This window comes from Salvia hispanica, chromosome 6, assembly GCF_029641045.1.
Source record: "Salvia hispanica isolate PSC_SH4W2 chromosome 6, Shi_PSC_v1, whole genome shotgun sequence".
Classification (NCBI taxonomy): domain Eukaryota; kingdom Viridiplantae; phylum Streptophyta; class Magnoliopsida; order Lamiales; family Lamiaceae; genus Salvia; species Salvia hispanica.
Window position 1 is genome coordinate 30,778,397 of NC_142697.1, and position 10,627 is coordinate 30,789,023.

Below are 10,627 nucleotides of genomic sequence, written 5' to 3' on the forward strand. Positions count from 1 at the left end.
ACGACGTGGGGATATTCAATACTAACCAAATTATGTATCAACATTTATGAAATTATAGTAGTTTTTAAATATTTTCAAAGAAAAAGATAAATGTACCACCTTTAGATTTGACATCTAATTAATTTTTATCAGTGCTTTATCCAAAAAAAATATATAAAAAGACAATTAAACTAGTGATCCACCGCATAATCTTTATTTCTCACTCTTAAAACCACCGCCTAAGACCATCTCCAATCGTACACCAAAGCTCATTTTTAGTGTAGATAATTTCTCTGGCCATACACCAAATCCAAACCCATTTTTGAGTTTTTCAATGGAATAACACCAAATATGGTGTTTACTCCAAAATTTTGTTAGAAAAATACTCAAAAATAGTGTAAACTTAGAGATAGTATAATGGTTGGAGTAAAACTATTTTTTGGTGTGATATATACTCAAAAAAGGGTTTGAGTTTGACATAAATGGTTGAAGATGGTCTCACACGATAATCACGAAGCGTGAAATCAAAATATCATTACTTCACAGTGCACAGTAGTAGAAAACAAAGGACTAGACAATTGGGGTTATGTGTTGATTCACGTTATTTCACTTTAAAGAAAGATTTAGCAGTACTATATAAATATTAAATCATTTCTTTATGTTTAAAAATTTCAATATTCACTAATTAATCAACATATACCTTATTAAGAGTTACTCCAGTTCAAAAAATTTATTAATTGTAGGGAAAATTGGAGGAATAATAATAAAGTTCGGTAAATTTTGGTCAATCCCGCAATTTTGAAAAACTGACAATTAGTAATATCATAATTTTGTCAATTTTTTACAATTATCTTGCAATTGGCTATATTTGAAATGTGTTGATTGGCCAAGAATCGACTGACTTTGTGATTTTTCTAGCAATTTGTCTTTTACTGTACTGCAATATCTTTTAACTGATAAGGTTCACGCAGAATAAAATATTTTTTGGGTACAGGTAGATGTTATCTATCTTGGCTTTGCCAGAACACAAACTCAGAGTAACTTCATCGCTGACATCGCAAAAATATTAATCACCACTACTTGAGATGGTGGTATAGGTACTTGAGTTGAAAAAAACTTCATCTATTGACAATTTAAAATAGTGCATAACTAATACCGAACATCTATTTAAATATACTTTCTCCGTCCCTTAAATTTTGTTGCATTCTTTTATTTCTGTTAGTCTCACAAAATTTGTCACATTTCAGTTTTTATGATTTTTTGTAGTGGATCTCATATTCTACTAACTCATTCCAACTGACATTTTATCATAAAACTAATATATAGAAGTATGATTCATTTTTCACTAACTTTTTTAAACTTATTTTCTATTATATTTTTTAAAATTAATGCGCAGTCAAAGTATAACAAAATTTAAGAAGGAAATACATTATTGAGAATAATAATCATTGAACCTTTGTTGGTAATCTTACCCAACATAAATCGTAGTGTGAATCTTTTCAGTTCACGTGTCATTTGCCAATCCAAAAAATTAGAAGACTATTCTTGTAGATGTTGTAATCGTTAGTCCAATAGGTTGTCCACAATCAAGAGCGGACCCTCTTGAAGAGCTAAAGGCCAAATGTTCATTTATTATTTCGTTCTTTAATTTTAAAATTTTTTCAATTTTTTTTATATGTCCTTCTTAAACGTAGTACAAAGTTAGTTATTATAGTGTACTAGTATGTCTTTAAAAAATAAAAATATTTGAAACTGTACGGATTTTAATATACACAAGTGATAAAATAAGATAAAAGCAATGGTAAGTAAGAGAGATAGAGAGAAAAATGAGTAAAACAAGAAAGATGAAGAGAAAAATAGTGGAAATATAGTTAGTGCATTGCAGAGTCCACTTCCTAAAATAAAAAATTTAAAAAAATTCTATTTTTAAGAGATGCCCAAAATAAAAATTGTTTTTACTTTCGAGAGATGGAAATAGAAATATTTTTTCTTCTTTAAAATTGAATAAGTATTTGGCTACACCTCTCCACATTATTGAATATAAATTCAAATTTCAGTTAGGAACTCAAATTCATCACTCTTAAGTCTTAAGTAACACTTACTATTATTAATCTTATAAAACTAATTACTCCAAGCTCTAGGATTCCGCGGGCCCACCCCTCATGCTTTTCTCATATTGTCAATCTATTGCCTTTTGCTATGCTGCATGCATGTTTTAAAAAATATAGTAGTACTAGGAGTAACTTTTAGTAAATGAATATAATTCTATTACTCAAATAATTATATGGGTTAATCTTGTAAGCACTATTAGTGGAAATATCTATAATCCAAGGACCAAAGTGTGAAAAAGGCAAATAAAAGTAAGCCGCGTCATTTCTGCCGTGGAAGAAAATATTAGTTCCGCCAATCACATCCCATTTGGGGTTTCAATTACGATCATTTAAAATAACAAAATTACCGGACTCACATTTTATTTACTTTTTTCACTCACTTTTTTTCATATTTGTCAAAACACGCACGAGCCAAAGTAGTAGTACTCTCTCCATTTTATAATAAATAATCACTTTCCTTTATAGTTTGTATCACAAAAGCTATAACATTTTCTTTTTAAAAAATTCTCTCTTACGTTATTGTAAACATGAGTAGTATTATTTTCCATTTTGACTTAGTATACAAAACAATAATTCATAAAATTCTGTGTCATTATTCAAGGATGACATTTACTTGGAGAGAGTATCTAAATTGTGGATGGAGGAAGTATTTATTGACGCTTTAATTTTATTATTAGCAATTATTTGTCGGCGACAAATTATTCTCATTTCCGAACGAGTCAGTTGTGGAAATATGAACAATCCAAGGACGAATATGCAAAAACAGCAAACACAAATAAGGCGCGTGATTTTGTAGCGTGGGAAAAACATTCGTTGCGTCCAATCACAGCCCACTTTAGTTTCATAATCAAGGATTAATTAACACTAATCACTCAACAGTCAACACTATGTTCTTATAATCACTTCTTCACCCGCTATTTAAACAGACTTTTGAATGTCAGAATATTCTCCCCTCTCCGGAATGATTTCACTTCAATTCTACTCTACTTCTCTGCTATTATGGATTAAAACTTGAATTTTGACTTTTTTAATTTGAAAAAGCAGTTTTTTCAGTCTAATCCGAGCTGTGATCTTACGTTTCTTTTGACGATTTTCATATCTTCGTTGTTGATATTGCCTTTTCTTTTTTCTGGCGAATTTGGATTTGGATTCGTAAATTTCTGCAATTTTCTGTTTTGTATGCGGTAGAATCGTGTTCCTGATGCTATAGCTCATCACTGTTTGCAGTTATTCATTTTCCCCCAATTTCGAATTTCGATAGATATTTATTTTCCCCCAATTTTGAAATTGAATAACCTAACATCTGTTTGAAATCGAGAAATGCCACCAACAGATTACCAGGAATCATCGTCTTCCCCATCCCAATCCCCCTTCAGCTTCTCAATCCTGAGCCGCCGCCGCGATCAGGTCCACTCGATGGAGGAATCCAACGGCGGCCACGACTCCGACCTGGAAGCCTTCCAGCGCACCGTCGCGGATCGCTTCCACGACGTCGCGGCGGCGCCCTCCGACGAGCTCCTCTCGATCCCGTGGATCCGCAAGCTCCTCGACGCGTTCCTCTCCGTCCAGGAAGAATTCAGAGTCATCGTGTTCAACCACCGGAGTTCCCTCTCCAAACCCCCAATCGACAAGCAAATCACCGATTTCTTCGAGCGCAGCGTCAAAGCCCTCGACGTCTGCAACGCCATCCGCGACGGCATCGATCAGATCCGCCACTGGCAGAAGCAGCTCGAGATCGTCCTCTCCGCCCTCGACAACCAGCGCAGCATCGGCGAGGGCCAATTCCGCCGCGCGAAGAAGGCCTTAATCGACCTCACCATCGCAATGCTCGACGACAACTCCACCGCCGCCGTCTCCTCCCACCGCAACCGCTCCTTCGGCCGCCAGAGCAACCAGCCCCGCTCCATGGCCAGCTTCCGGTCCCTCTCCTGGAGCGTCTCCCGGACCTGGTCGGCCGCGAGGCAGCTGCAGGCGATCAGCAGCAGCCTCGCCCCGCCCCGAGCCAACGAGACCGCGGCCACCAACGGCCTCAATATCGCCGTCTACACCATGAGCTACGTCCTCCTCTTCACGATGTGGGCGCTCGTGGCGGCCATACCCTGCCAGGACCGGGGCCTGCCCGCTGCGCAATTCTTCACCAGGCAGTTCGCGTGGGCGCCCCCCATCTCCTCCCTCTACGAGCGGATCACGGAGGAGTCGAAGAGGAGGGACCGGAGGAACACTTGTGGGCTGATGAAAGAGATTCACGAGATCGAGAAATGCGTGAGGCTTATGAATGAGCTAACGGACAGCGTTGGATTCCCGTTGACGGAGGAGTGGGAGAATCAGGTGAAGCAGAGGGTGGACGAGATCGGGAGGATATACGAGGCGATCAAGGAGGGTTTGGACCCGTTGGAGCGCCTCGTGAGGGAGGCATTTCGCAGGATTGTGAGGAGCAGGACCGAGGGGCTCGACTCCATCGCTCGAGCTAACGCCCACGAGTGATAGGAGAGGGCAGGGCAATCTCCTTTGTACTATGTATTAGACAAAATGTGATTATGCCATCTTGTGTTTTCGATTTTGTGTAATGGATTTATGCTTCACATTGTAATCATTTTGTGTATATTCTCAGAGAAAATTGCTAGGTTTGGGAACTTTGATATTGCATATTCATGTGTCTTTTGCTAAAGTGAAGAATGCTTGTGAAATGAGATGTAATGCAAAAAAGTTCCATTGAAAGAGACATGTAATAATCTCTTCACTTCACTTGGTTTTCTGATAATTAGTAATTTAGTAAGTGTATTGCTAGTAACTATAATTGAATCTTAATTGCCTGCACGTTTTCAGTTTTTATTTTGGATAAATGAAGGTATTATGAGTGAGCCTTATCAACAACACATCAAAATCAAGAAAATTGATTGCTATATGAATTGAAGGTTTAGATTTTTGCTTATATTCTACGCACATGCGCGTAAAATTAAGGCAAATGACAAATAGATTTCACAGAGAGTGATGAGATTTAACTGCTACATACATTTTTATTTGATGGCAAAAGAATTCAGACTATTCAGTCGTTGTTACACTGTAGATTGCCCAATTGATTTGTGGAAGTGATATGTTTGGCAACCGTAGTACTCCTATTAATAAGTTTCGATTGTGTGTGTGGTTTCGTATAGTCTTAAAAAAATTCTCAGTGTTTTTTGTGAATCAATCCGGCTTTATTAACGTTTTCTCATGTCATATCATCCTATTTTTCTATCTTACTACTTCGTGCTTTAAAATCATCAGTTACATATATTTCGTTGAATTATTAGGTGTAGAGTCCTATATGTAAATTCAGTCCTCGTTGCAGAACCGCAGAAATGGACTAAATTAGAGTATTTAGATTAAGTTTTTTATGGATGTACTCCCTCCGTCCGCCATTAGGAGTCTCATTCATGAGCGGCACGAGTTTTAAGAAATGTTATGAAAAGTGGGTGGAAAAAAGTTAGTGGAATAGAGGTCTCAAATGAAATGTGAGTGAAATTAGTTAGTGGAAGGTGGGACCCTATTACCATTTATGGTAAAAGTAAACCGGGACTCCTATTCGCGGACAGACTAAAATGGAAAAACGAGACTCCTATTCGCGGACGGAGGGAGTGTAAATAATTTTCGCCTTCATTATGAGCCTATTTTACTTCAGCTCATTACAAATAAGTTATAAAATAGAAGGATGATTTAGCTTCATTTCAAAGTATATTACTTCATTCTAGTAGTTTTTTACTTCATTCCAATAGGATTATTACTTCACTCTAGTACATACAGGCTTTTTCGCGGACGGTGACGTCAAGACCATCCCGTCGACGCTGTGATAGTCCCGAAATTTCAACTATGATAACAAAATGAAGTGATAATCTAATTGAATGATGCAATAAGCACATTGAATGTTGTAATAAACTATTTGAATGAAGTATGTGTAGAAACATTTGAAATCATAGGACTAGAATGAAGTAAATACCTTGTCCAATGAAATAATAATATTTTTTAATAAAATAATAAACCTACTTGAATGAATTGTCTTTTTTTAAAGTGAATAAAGTAAAACCTAGTTCAATGAATTCGAATGATGTATATGTTGAATCATTTTAAAACTTATTGGAAGTAAGTAAAAACATAATGTAGTTTCAAGATATTACGTACCGAAATAAAGTAATAAACCTACTACAATGAAGTAAAATGAGCTTGTAATGAAGACCAAAATAATTTCACATTAGCACATCTTATGAAAAAAACTAGATCTAATGGTCCTAATTTGATATCTAGTTCAGTCTTTAAAATTAGTTCGACATTGATCACAACTCATTAGGTGCAACATATTCTGTACAGACCAATGTATGTGCAAAATGAAAAAATGTAGCCATCTTATCTTTTTCACTTTTTTAATACTCCATCTGACCCATAAAATAAGTGCGTTTGAAATGACACGAGAATTGGTGTACAATTAATAAAGTAAGGGAAATGAGGAGAAAAATAGTTAAATTAGTGTTAGTGGATAGTAGGACAAACATTATTATTAGTGTTTAATAATTTGTAATGATGGCGATAGTAATATAAGTTATAAATAAACTAATGTATATGGATAATCAATTAAGCAATTTTCTATAAATGAAAATGCACATATTTTTATGGAACGGAAAAAAACATAAAATTACACATAAAAATTTTACGGGACAGGGTGAGTACTCTTATTTTTTATAATACCGTTCTCTTTTTTTTTTGTTTTTTTTTTTTTCTCCATCGGAAGAAGTGGAGGCATCTTTTATCGAGTTTTTGGCCATAGTTGAATTGATTTATTTGAGATAAAAACAAAAAGCTATATACTGTCGTATATATATAGCAGTGTAATTAACGCGTGATCCACCACAACTTTATAATGTTTGCAACACAAATGATAAATATGATATCAACAAATATAGTTGAAAGAGACATGTAATTTTTTACTCTTAAATCTTAGATTTCAGTGTATAGATATACTGGTTTGCGATTATTTAATTTAATAGATTATAGGAAAAAATTGTAAAATTTTCAAGTTGGAGCGAGAAATGTTAAATTAAAAAATCATGTACACGAGGATGTCAAGTCTAAAAAAAGTGGATAAAGTTGATGAGTTGGGAAAGCCACCTCAGTATGCTCTATCATATATCAGTCCGCTGACGTCATCGCCCATTGATATTGGTGTCTGAGGAAGAAGAATCGCGTGCTGCAGAGAGTGGAAATTGGGCTCAAGAAAGATTGAAATTAATTTTAGTTTCTTAATAGGCCTAATTTCTTTGTAATTTGTTTTAATTGTATTAGGCCTAAAAGATTGTAAGTGCAATTTAAATCCTCTTTATACTTGTAAAGCCCAAGGAGTACGAATAATATTCTAATGTTTATAGCATCATAATCTAAAATTAAGACCAAATCTCCATCCTTAGATTTTAAAATGAGTGAATGAGATTAAATCTTACGAATCTCAATAAATAGTAGACAATATATCAACAAAAGGGTAATATTGTCATTATGTTATCGTATGATAATTTTCGTGACTGTTTTTTTATATCAACATAATGTATTACAAATATCAACAATATGACATAAGAATATCAACACTAGTATAAGAAAATATCAACACATATTTATTGAGATTTTTACATGGTTTTATTGAGAGTTTTTTTATGTATTTGTTGATAAAAATTTGGTTATCAACATTTACAAAAACTAAAATAAAAAATATCAAATTTCATCATCCGAACGTCGTCGAAACATATGTGCAATTGACATCTCGTTGAAATCCTTATAAAATTATCTTTAATTTGATATATTTTTTGTTAAAAAATAATTTAAATCGAGAGAGTTACGTAAATTTAAGTTTTAAGATGATTTTAATGAGAGGGAATTGACATTAATACCCTCTAATTTTATTTATTAATTTTCTTAATTAAAAATATAATCCATGTTGCATTATTTGAACCACTAGATCTTCTAATCTAATGACTAAGATTTAATATTAGTTTGAGATTGTTAATTAGTTAGCAATTGATCACTCCCTATTTTAATTTTAAATAGTTAGTTTATAAACTTAGACTGTATCAATGTCAATTCTTATATATAGGTTAAAATTAACTTCTCTCTTCTAAATCATCTCAAAATTTTAAATTTACATAACTATCTCGATTTAAATGATTTTTTTTCAAAAATATATCAAATTAAATTTAATTTTGTATGGATTCTGACGGGATCTCAATTGCATATGTTTCGACGATGTTCGGATTATGAAAATTGATTATTTTTATTCCAGTTTTGGCATATGTTGATAAACAAATTTTTTTAACTACAAATTCTTATATATAAGTTAAAATTAACTTCTCTCTTCTAAATCATCTCAAAATTTTAATCATAACTATCTCGATTTAAATGTTTTTTTCTCAAAAATATATCAAATTAAAGGTAATTTTGTACGGTTTCTAACGAGATCTCAATTCCATATGTTCCGACAATGTTCGGATTATGAAATTTAATAATTTTTATTCCAGTTTTTGCATATGTTGATAAACAATTTTTTTTTAACTACAAATGCATAAAAATTTTTCAATACAATGCAGGTAAAATATCAATAAAATTATATTGATATTTTTGTGTACTCATGTTAAATATTTATGTCATTGTATTAATTTTTGTAATACATTATATTGATATAAAAAAATTATTAAAATTATAATATTTGTGAAAGCCTTTTATGTAGTTTACTTCTAATATTACAAATATAGATTCGTGAAAGCCTTTTATGTAGTTTACTTCTAATATTACAAATATAGAGTACAATTCAGTGCTGGAGAATGATTTACTTAATTTAATAGCAGATTACGGTCTATCACTGATTTTGATGAAAATAGTGAAAGAGAGTTTATCAAACACCAATCTAATAGTGAAAGTAGTAACAATTTGGTTTAGTAGATCTTATTATTAAAAGTTAGCGTGAATGAATCATACAATAAATTGAATAGTAGATTATGGTCTGTAAAAAATTATTGAAGGTCAGATTGTTTGACACCAATCTAATTAATACTCCCTCTGTCCCACGTTACTTGAGTCACTTTTTTTTCGCACTCATTTTGGAAAAATAATAATAAATAGTTAAATGGAGAAAAGATAAAGTAAAAAAGAGAATACTATAGTTAAGACTCTTCTCTACATTATTCTCTCTCTTACTTTTCTTTCTCTTCACTTTAATTATTTATTATTAATTTTTCAAAAACGAGTGCAAAAAAGAAATGACTCAAGTAACGTGGGACAGAGGGAGGGAGTAGTGCTTAGTGAAAGAAATAATGATTTGGTTTGGTCAATGTTTCTAATAAAAGTTAGTGCATCAATCTAATAGTAAAAGTAGTAACAATTTGGTTTAGTAGATCTTATTATTAAAAGTTAGTGTGAGTGAATCATACAATAAATTAAATTGTAGATTATATGGTCTGTAAGAAAATATTGAAGGTCAGATTGTTTGACACCAACCTAATGAACAGTGAAAGAAATAATGATTTGATTTGGTCAATGTTGCTAATAAAAGTTAGTGCCATATATAGAATCATACATTAAATTGAGTAGTGTGTATCATTGACTTAGGCAAAAATAGTGAAGATGAAATTATGTCTTATTTTAGAAATAAATGTATGATACACCACTATAAATTGTGGATTACAAAGCCATAGAAACGTGCCTTAAAAATTGGCAACCTGAAATCACCGGTGACCCCTTCCAATACATTAGAGAAGAATTTTCATTCAAACACTATGGAATGCACACTTCAGGTATTATCTCTTCTTAACTATGTCATAAATTTTCTTCTACTAAGGGTTCTTACCAAATTTAAGAGTGTGCAGAATTGTCCAAACAAGCATCTACATACTGAAGAACAACTCTCAAAAGAATGCAGTGTTGGAGCTCCATATTCAAAATCACATTTGGAAGGAATAAGTAGCTAGAACCTCGACAAGATACAAGCACAGAGAGCACCCATCCTTGCGTTGTTAAGAAGACAGAGAAGGTGATTGCAAAAGTAGAACATGAAGGATTTTGCATAAGATTTGAAATATGTCTTAAGTGTGGTGTAAATAAGATTTTTGAAGAAGTAATCACAAAGTTTAAACTGAGGTGGGGCAGTTTCAGAATAAAATACACAGATGAAGACCATGATGATATATTGGTAGCAAATGATGCTGATTTACAACTTTGTCCAATATATAATATTATAGTATCTACCGACAACACTTCTACCCTCAAGACTATCTACCTTTTTGTATGCTTAGATTAGTACATCTTTATTTAACATGGTTCTCTTATATTTCTAGTTATAACCCAGTACTTATCAGTTTTGGATTTTCTTTATGGTTCTTTCTCGAATCTTGTCATTTTTCAGTGTGTTTTTCTGTATTTTTCTCAACGGTTTGTAAAAGTAATTTGTTTACAATTTCTTCTTTCCATCTCTTTCGTGAACCTTTAGTCTGTGAAGAACCATTTAAATAGCTATTTTGATTCGACAC

General features: G+C 32.9%; 1 pseudogene; it reads left to right on the plus strand.

Annotated features, from left to right (window-relative positions):
- The first annotated feature begins 3,017 nt into the window (after positions 1 to 3,017).
- Positions 3,018 to 4,736, plus strand: LOC125203298 (protein BYPASS1-LIKE pseudogene; annotated as a pseudogene).
- The last annotated feature ends 5,891 nt before the right edge of the window (positions 4,737 to 10,627 follow it).